This window comes from Chiloscyllium plagiosum, unplaced genomic scaffold (genome assembly GCF_037043375.1).
Source record: "Chiloscyllium plagiosum isolate Xiang-an unplaced genomic scaffold, Cpla_swu_hap1 HiC_scaffold_11, whole genome shotgun sequence".
Taxonomy (NCBI): domain Eukaryota; kingdom Metazoa; phylum Chordata; class Chondrichthyes; order Orectolobiformes; family Hemiscylliidae; genus Chiloscyllium; species Chiloscyllium plagiosum.
Genome location: NW_028270149.1, coordinates 6060299 through 6070264, shown reverse-complemented (window position 1 = coordinate 6070264; position 9966 = coordinate 6060299). Strand labels below are relative to the sequence as shown.

At 44.8% G+C, this 9966-nt stretch overlaps 1 pseudogene; it reads left to right on the top strand.

The window, feature by feature from the left end:
* The first annotated feature begins 8724 nt into the window (after window positions 1-8724).
* On the top strand, window positions 8725-9652 carry LOC148148742 (uncharacterized; annotated as a pseudogene).
* Window positions 9653-9966: the final 314 nt, after the last annotated feature.

Below are 9966 nucleotides of genomic sequence, written 5' to 3'. Positions count from 1 at the left end.
AATTCTCCTTGGGTTGCAGCTTGAAGGAGAGATAGAGAAGAAACAATAGCTAAGAGGATCAGAAAACCCTAACATTTCAAATTGGAAAAATTATTATAATAGCAGATAATTTCCTTCAACATATCTCTCTTGCGTCATTGCAGAACCCAGTACCGTGAAAAGGCGGAAAGCAAAGCTAATGCCAGGGAAACCTAAAACACCGAACCATTGTCTTTTCTAACCTGCTGTATTGAAATATATAATGATTTGGTTTGACTTAGTTCTTCTTATTTTCACTGTTTCAATGAAACTGCTCTAAAACACAATGAAAAGTAGGTTGCAGCGCTGCAGTGACTGCATAGACTCCAGGTGAAGCAGGGTGAGAAAGTGAAGGATCATTGGGCCCAGGAGAAGAAGGGAATGGGTAAGGGGACAGGAAAGGTCAAATGGGAGGAGGACAGGAGAGATGTGGAAGGAAGGCGGAGTATGAAGGACCAAGAGAGGTGACACGGGGTAATGACGATTAGGAACAAGGAGGGTAGTTGACACAGGGCAAATGGAGAGTGGTGAGAGGTTAATGGAAATGGTGAGAAATTCACTTGGGGTGATTGTTTTAAATGCTGTCTATCTCTGTGATTTTTCACTTCTACATGAAATAGTCCATCATATTCTTAGAGCCATATTTTCTTATTTAATAGGAAGGTGGGCATTAGGAAAATATTATGCCTCCGGGGCTAGGAATCTCTGCTCGGTGCAAAGGCTGGGAAATGATTGGTTCCGAAGAGCCAAATATCTGATTTGCTTGGGGAAAGGGCTTAATGGTTAAAGGGTAGACAAAGGTTTCAGCTTCAGTCCAAACTTCATGCCAAGGCTGGTACAATCAGAGTCTTGAGAAACGTATATTTGAGATGAGTTTTACTGGGCTGGCAGGGCATGGAGTTTCTCTTCATTTCTCTCTCTGTTTTAGATTATTAGCAATAGCAGCAGAATTTAATGCTGATATTAAATTCCCATCCCATTCCCAAAATCAGGCATGGGTCTACAATTATGAGGTATGGAAATCCCGTTACACATCTGTCTCCCATCAATTAAATCCAGTTTAGGAAGGCTTCTAGATGAGATTTCTGTTCAGAGGCCCATTGCAGAATTCAGTTGAATACAAGTAGTAGAGAGGGCATTACAAACAGGAAGGCATCCAGGAAACCAGGTCAGATTTTCCATCAACTTGCCAAAAATGATCTCTCATGATGGGTTTTATGATGCTTAATTAAGGGGCACAGCATTAGCAGAGGCTTACAGTGCAGGAAGCCTCACCCCATGCACATGTTTCCAAATTCCATCACCCTCTTCACATCTTCACTCACCATAGGAATCTATCGGCACTCACTGGTGAAGTGCCCATATGAAATTGAACAGAATCCACTTCTTTCTTTACAGGAGGCAAAATCCAATAGTCGTATTGTCACTGGTCTAGTAATCCAGAGGTTTAAGCTAATGTGCTAGTGACCTGAGTTTGAATCCAAACATGGCAGAAATGAAATTTGGAATTCAATAAAATAAACATAAAATTAAAAGCTGGTCTACTTGTAACCATTTTTGATTTTTGTAAAATTCCACCCAGCTTACTAATGGCCTTGAGGCAACAAAATCTGCTGTCCTTACCTGGTCTGGCCTACATGAGACTCCAGACACACAGAAATGTGGTTGATTCTTATTTGTGATTGGGAATAGTCAATAATAAGGAATGAGTTGCCAGAGGAAGTGGTAGAGGCTGGTGCAATTGCAACATTTAAGAGGCATTTAGATGAATAGGAAGGGTTTGGAGGGATATGGGCCGAAGGTGGCAGGTGGGACTAGATTGGGTTGGGATAGCTGGTCGGCATGGACGGGTTGGACTGAAGGGTTTGTTTCCATGCTGTACATCTCTCTGACTCTAAGACTCTATGACTCTAAATGCTGGTCTAGCCAGTGACACCAACATCTCGTGAACAAATGAAACAAATTTCTGTGGTTTTCTCAGTATTGGAGAACTACCAATTTCTTGATTGACAAGCAGCTCCCAAAGGTAGGCTTTCCACCCCACTTGGCGCTTAATCAGACTGCCTGATTAGAATATAATTTGTTTGGACAAAATAGATTCTCCAATTGCCTGAGTAAGGCAACATCACCTTTAAATCTCTACCAATGATTTCAATATTAATGCAGATGAATTCCTGATTTAGAATTACAATAATCTTACAATGGAAATAGTTGAAGAGCAAATTGAGAAACATAATTTTCTAAAAGTTCAATTACTGTAACATTTGGGTCCGTGGCTTGGACAGCTATGAATGTTGCTTTGATGATTTTGTAAGGTGCCCATGATTGATGTGCTTTCCAAATGCCGTCTTGGTGACAGCATTAATAGAGGTATCTGGTGAGTGGACAAAGTGTGATGCTGTTCAATGTGTGACTCTGATTTGATGCCAGCATTTCCACTGTCAATCTTGCTGCTGTAGCTATGATCTCCAAAACCTCTCACTGCTGAAAATATGCCCACCTTCAAGCAGGACCCTGCATTCTCCCCAATGATATTTGAAGCAATCAACAATTGGGAGATTGGCTTAAATTGGTGAAGTCTGCAGGGAATGATGCTGTATGGGGAGAATGTGTTGGTTTTGATTGAGAGGGTTTTGGATGCAGCTCTTCCTCAAGGAAGTGGGTGTTACATTCACATTTCCCCTCAGCTGCAGCATTAAGGGCAAATGAAGCAGGGACAGTGGAAAAGAAGATCAGAAGACAGTCATCAGTGTGCAATATATTATGATAGCAACAAATGGTTTTCTTCACCAAGATATTTTTGCTTACAGATTTGTTTGCAATACAAGGGCCAGAACAAGAAATATCAGGTAAATATCCAACACCTTGAGATGGTTTTTGCTCATCTGATTTGGAATAAATCATGACTTCTCTTGATTTGTTTATTTCTTATTTTTAATTGTAAATGCAATTGAATTAATACACAATGAAAAGTAATTTGCAGAGTTGCAGTGACTGTGTGGTATCCAGATGAAGGATGAGAATACAGAGGACTCCCCTGGGGCTAGGGGAGGAAGAGAAGGAGTAAAAGAGTCCAAAGGATTAAATGATGAGGACATGAGACTAGAGGGAGGAAGGAACAGCATAAGGAAGATGGGCAGGGTGAGGGGACAAGATGGCATAAGGAGCAGAGAGGGTAAGTGGCAAAGGAAGATTGGAGGTTGGGGAATTAAGTGGAAGTGGCAGCAAACTCCCTTGGGGTGATCATGTTGAGTGATGCTTCCCTCTGTGATTTTTCTCTTCTGTGTTAAATAGTCTCTCATACTCCTAGTGTCTGTTTTCCCATTTAATGGGGAAATGAGGTTGAGAAACATATAGGTAAAAACAATGACTGCAGATGCTGGAAACCAGATTCTGGATTAGTAGTGCTGGAAGAGCTCAGCAGTTCAGGCAGCATCCAAAGAGCTTCGAAATCGACGTTTCGGGCAAAAGCCCTTCATCAGGAATAAAGGCAGTGAGCCTGAAGGGTGGAGAGATAAGCTAGGGGAGGGTGGGGGTGGGGAGAAAGTAGCATAGAGTACAATGGGTGAGTGGGGGAGGGGATGAAGGTGATAGGTCAGGGAGGAGAGGGTAGAGTGGATAAGTGACTGCGGTGTGGTTGATTGGTGCACCGCCCCGTGGCCCAACATTTCAACTCCCCCTCCCACTCTGCCGAGGACATGGAGGTCCTGGGCTTCCTTCACCGCCGCTCCCTCACCACCAGACGCCTGGAGGAAGAACGCCTCATCTTCCTCCTCGAAACACTTCAACCCCAGGGCATCAATGTGGACTTCAACAGTTTCCTCATTTCCCCTTCCCCCACCTCACCTTAGTTCTAAACTTCCAGCTCAGCACTGTCCCCATGACTTGTCCGGACTTGTCCTACCTGCCTATCTCCTTTTCCACCTATCCACTCCACCCTCTCCTCCCTGACCTTCATCCCCTCCCCCACTCACCCATTGTACTCTATGCTACTTTCTCCCCACCCCCATCCTCCTCTAGCTTATCTCTCCACGCTCCAGGCTCACTGCCTTTATTCCTGATGAAGGGCTTTTGCCCGAAACGTCGATTTCGAAGCTCCTTGGATGCTGCCTGAACTGCTGTGCTCTTCCAGCACCACTAATCCAGAAGTTGAGAAACATATTCCTAATTCCAGAGCCTAGATGGGTGGGGAATGTTCGATTCCTAGCAGTCAATGGTCTGAAATTAGAGGGCTGGAAAAAGATGCAACATGGCGAGCTGGGGAATCATTAAGTCCAGAATCCATGCCAAGGGAGGAGAGTTGATGGGAATTCTAAGGAGAGTACACTTGTATTTTTAGATTTTGCTTGGTTGGAGGAACGTGTAATTGCCTGATCTGCTGAGAAATACAAGCTGCAAGATTTCAGAAACATTGCACAGAATGTAATAGGAACCATACCTTCTCAGGGAAGTTTAAAGCAGGGGGTTGACTGTGTTAATGTGCTTTTGAGAATTGTCCTCCGAGCATCCCCGGAATTGAAACAGTGGCAGGAAGCCTTCCGGGCTGCTGTTTAATTTCCATGGTAAGTGGGTCTTCCCATCTAGAGAGGCTACACAAAAACTGGATTGGATTTGCCAGCAGCCCAGAGGGAAGTTGTCACTTTACGATGGGCTTTCTGTGTCTAATTTAAGATCCCAACACAAGGAAGGAGTGGCCCCGAAGAATGCTTCTCACCATCTCCCTCACCAGTGAATACCACTCCTCTTCACACTCTTTCCTGCACACTCACCATGATTCCACCAGCAATCTTTTGTGAAAGTGCCACTCTAACTGGCAGTGTCCATTACAATCAGTTTTGGAAGGATGTGTTGGAAGGATAGCGAGAGTGTGTTGCTGGAAAAGCACAGCAGGTCAGGCAGCCTCCCAGGAGCAGGAGAATCAACGTTTCCAGCATAAGCCCTTCATCGGGAATCTTCCTGATGAAGGGCTTATGCCCAAAATGTCGATTCTCCTGCTCCTCAGATGCTGCCTGACCAGCTGTGCTTTTCCAGCACCACCCTTTCGACTCTGATCTCCAGCATGTGCAATCCTCATTTTCTCTGTGTTGAAAAGATGCTCAGTTAAATATCCGATTGCATTGTAATAACATCTGGTCTCTCAGGGAGAAAGAAATAACATACAGTTCCTATCATTGTCCAACCACAGGCTAAAACTTACATTACTCATATTAAATCATGCCCTATATTTTACATGTTGATATCTCTGAATGCCTATTTTTGGGTTTTACATTAACATTGGTCTCAGTGGCAGCCAGAAAAGAGGATTGAAAGATGAACTTAATATATAAAAACTCACTTGCTGCAAAATTGAGCTCCTGGGGCTTTGGTGTTACAAGTTTCATTTTGGTTTCTGTGTCAGGCATGTACCTGGCACCCCCTCTCAGCCATGGCTGTCATATTCACAAGCCCCCTTGCAGGCTGCAGCATTTGGGGAGATGAAGCAAAGTCAACAATGAGGAGCAGAAGACGAACATTTGTCATTTGTAAACATTTTTAAAACAGCGTAAAGATGTTTTTGCTTCTGTCCATTTCAGAATTTGTGGAGGTAGAAGAAGAACCAGAAGAGGAAGTGTTATCAGGTAAACATCCAGCCTGGTGGAGCTGATTTTGCTCACCTGCTGATTCAGAATGTACACTGTTGCAATTCTGGAGTAGATCACACCACATTATGTTAGGGTCTGCTTTAGGTTCAGTAGCCTTTTTGGTTTTAAAGTAGATAAAAGGTGAGGTCCAGAAGACAGACTAAAGAAAAGGACAATTTGACAGATTTGATCAAATACATTACCACACAACATTAGAACAGTAATATTCTATAATAAATGTATAACTTATTTCTAACACTCAGAATTGACACATTGGGAGCACCGAGGATCAGAGCGCCCTTTGTGTCCACGCACACCATCAAGTACCAGAATGGTGGTTAAGAAGGCATATTAGCTAATGCATCATATTTAGGAGCAGGGAAGTAATGCTGGAACTGTGTGAAGAGTTGTTTAGGCCACAGCTGTAGTATTGAATGTAGTTCTAGAATCCACATTTCAGGAGGAATATGACTGTACTGGAGAGGGTGCAGAGAAGATATACCAGGATGTTGCTTGGGATGGAGGGCTTTAGTTTTTCTTGGAGCAGAGGAGATGGAGAGGGAACATGATTGAGATGTGTAAAACTATAGGGGTGTTGATAAGGTAGACAAGAGGAAACTTTCCACTTGGTGGATGAGATCGATAACCAAGGGGGATAGATTTAAAGTAAGGGGCAGGAGGTTTAGAAGGAACTCCTCCAGAGTCTTTAGGATTTTGGTTGGTTTTTTGAAGAAGTGGCAGGGAGGATTAGTGGGGGCAGAGCAGTGGATGTGATCTATGTGGACTTCGGTGGGGCGTTTGATGGGGTTCCCCATGGGAGACTGATTGGCAGGGTTGGATCTCATGGAATACAGGAAGAGCTAGCCATTTGAATGCAGAGCTGGCTCAAGGTTGGAGGACAGAGAGTGGTGGTGGAAGGTTGTTTTTCAGACTGGAGGCCTGTGACCAGTGGAGTGCCACAAGTATCGGTGCTGGGTCCTCTACTTCTTATCATTTACATAAATGATTTGGATGCGAGCAAAAAAGGTACAGTTAGTAAGTTTGCAGATGACACCAAAATTGGAGGTGTGGTGGACAGCGAAGAGGGTTACCTCAGATTACAACAGGATCTGGACCAGATGGGCCAATGGGCTGAGAAGTGGCAGATGGAGTTTAATTCAGATAAATGCAAGATGCTGCATTTTGGGAAATCAAATCTCAGCAGGACTTATACACTTAATGGTAAGGTCCTAGGGAGTGTTGCTGAACAAGGAGACCTTGGAGTGCAGGTTCATAGCTCTTTGAAAGTGGAGTCACAGGTAGATAGGATAGTGAAGAAGGCGTTTGGTATGCTTTCCTTTATTGATCAGAGTATTGAGTACAGGAGTTGGGAGGTCATGTTGCGGCTGTACAGGACATTGGTTAGGCCACTGTTGGAATATTGCGTGCAATTCTGGTCTCCTTCCTATCAGAAAGATGTTGTGAAATTTGAAAGGGTTCAGAAAAGATTTACAAGAATGTTGCCAGGGTTGGAGGATTTGAGCTACAGGGAGAGGCTTAACAGGCTGGGGCTGTTTTCCCTGGTGCGTTGGAGGCTGAGGGGTGACCTTATAGAAATTTACAAAATTATGAGGGGCATGGATAGGGTAAATAGACAAAGTATTTTCCCTGGGGTTGGGGAGTCCAGAACTAGAGGGCATAGGTTTAGGGTGAGAGGGGAAAGATGTAAAAGAGACCTACAGGGCAACATTTTCACACAGAGGGTGGTACCTGTATGGAATGAGCTGCCAGAGGAAGTTGTGGAGGCTGGTACAATTGCAACATTGAAGAGGCATTTGGATGGGTATGTGAATAGGAAGGATTTGGAGGGATATGGGCCAGTTGCTGGCAGGTGGGACTAGATTGGGTAGGGATATCTGGTCGGCATGGACGGGTTGGACCGAAGGGTCTGTATCCATGCTGTACATCTCTATGACTCTATGACTCTAAATCTCTGCTCTTGTCTGGGGGGCTATAGACAACCCCTAACAATGTCTTCAGTCCATGGGCTTTCTAAACCCTACCCATACAGATTCAACATCATGATTTGAAATCAGTGGGATCTGTAGTGAGCTGGTAAAATGGATACAGAACTAGCTAGTCATAGAAGGCAGAGAGTAGTGGTGGAAAGGTGTTTTTCTGACTGGAGATGTGTGAGCACTGGTGTCCTGCAGCGATCAGTGCTGGGACTTCGACTGTTTATAATACTTTTTGGATATGGAGAAGATATAGTAAGAATTAGTAAGTTTGCGGGCAATACAAAGAATGGGGGAGCTGCAGACAGTAAGGAAGATTGTCAGAGGATAGAGCAAGATATGGACAGGCTGGAGAAATGGTAGATGGAGTTTAATCCAGTCAAGTGTGAGGTGATGCATTTTGAAACATCTTATGCAGGAGGGAAGTATACAGTAAATACCAGAAAACTTAATAACATTAACATATACAGAAGGATCCAGGCACATCGGTGCATAGTTGTTTTCAGCAGCAGGAAGAGCAGGAGGTTGGACCAGGAGCCTGCTGCAAAAGGTTAGTCACTAATTTAAATCTTTACATCTGACATCGGAGAACAGATGTTCCTGGGAAAGGATGGACCTTTTTCCCCTCAGCTATGTAAGTGAGTGTTTTCAAAACTTGAGAATCTACCTTTGTAGGGCTTCCCACCCAACCACCTCGTCTAACCTTAAAGACCAGGTAAGCTTCTCTTCTTTTTTACTTTCTGATAAAGAGACTAGCAGGAATGGCAATGCAGGGAGAGGAATGTTCCTCCTTCATGATGTTTGAGGTAAGGGACACCATTATTGTCCCATCCAAGTACATCTGCAGGAAATGCACCCAACTCTTGCACCTCCAAGACCGCATTAGGGAACTAGAGTGGGAGCTGGATGAACTTCAGATCATTCGGGAGGCAGAGTCTGTGATAGATAAGTGTTACAGGGAAGTAGTTACTCTTAGGCATGAGTTACTCTAACCTAATAATAAGACCCGTTGTGGTAAGTAGGTAAGTGCTGCATTTTGCTTGTTCTATTCTTTAGACTTAGTTTTTTTTAAAAAGGTTACTTTTAGAGGGATGGCAGTGAAGGCAGTGCAATGTTCCTCTTGCAACATGTTTGAGGTGAGGGATGCCATGGTCGTCCTTGCTGATTACACTTGCAGGAAGTGCACCCATCTCTAGCTCCTCCAAGACCGTGTTAGGGAACTGGAGCTGGAGTTGGATGAACTTAAGATCATTCGGGAGGCAGAGGGGGTCATAGATAGGAGCTTTTGGGAAGTAGTAACTCCAAAGATTGCAGACAGATGGGTGACAGTGAGGGGGACTGGGAGGAAGCAGCCAGTGCAAGGACCCCCTGCGGCTGTTCCCCTCAAGAACAAGTATACCGTTTTGGATACTTGTTGGGGGGGGGGACTTACCAGGGGTAAGCGATGGGGTTCAGGCCTCTGGCACGGAGCCTGTCCCCATTGCTCAGAAGGGAAGGGTGGAGAAGAGCAGAGCAATAGTTATTGGGGACTCGATAGTTTGGGGCACAGATAGGCGGTTTTGTGGGGGCGAGAGAGACTCACATTTGGTGTGTTGCCTCCCAGGTGCAAGGGTACGTGATGTCTCTGATCGTGTTTTCCGGGTCCTTAATGGGGAGGGGGAGCAGCCCGAAGTCATGGTCCACATTGGCACCAACGACATAGGTAGGAAGAGGGCTGAGGATGTTAGGCAGGCTTTCAGGGAGCTAGGTTGGAAGCTCAGATTTAGAACAAACAGAGTTGTTGTCTCTGGTTTGTTACCCGTGCCACGTGATAGAGAGTCGAGGAATAGGGAGAGAGAACAATTAAATGCGTGGTTACAGGGATGGTGCAGGAGGGAGGGATTCCGATATCTGGATAACTGGGGTTCTTTCTGGGGAAGGTGGGACCTCTATAAACAGGATGGTTTACACCTGAACCTGAGGGGCACCAGTATCCTTGGGGGGAGGTTTGCTAGTGCTCTTGGGGGGGGTTTAAACTAACTCTGCAGGGGCATGGGAACCTAGACTGTAGCTTTAGGGTGCAGGACCTGGAGTGTAGGGAGGTTAGGAACATGGCATCAATCTCAAAGGAGGGTGCCTGTAAACAGGAAAGTGGCTTGAAGTGTGTATACTTCAATGCAAGAAGTATTCGAAATAAGGTAGGTGAACTTGCAGCGTGGGTTGGTACCTGGGATTTTGATGTTGTGGCTATTACGGAGACATGGGTAGAACAGGGACAGGATTGGCTGTTGCAAGTTCCAGGGTTTAAATGTTTTAGTAGGGTAAAAGAGGGGGAGGTGTGGCATTGCTTGTCA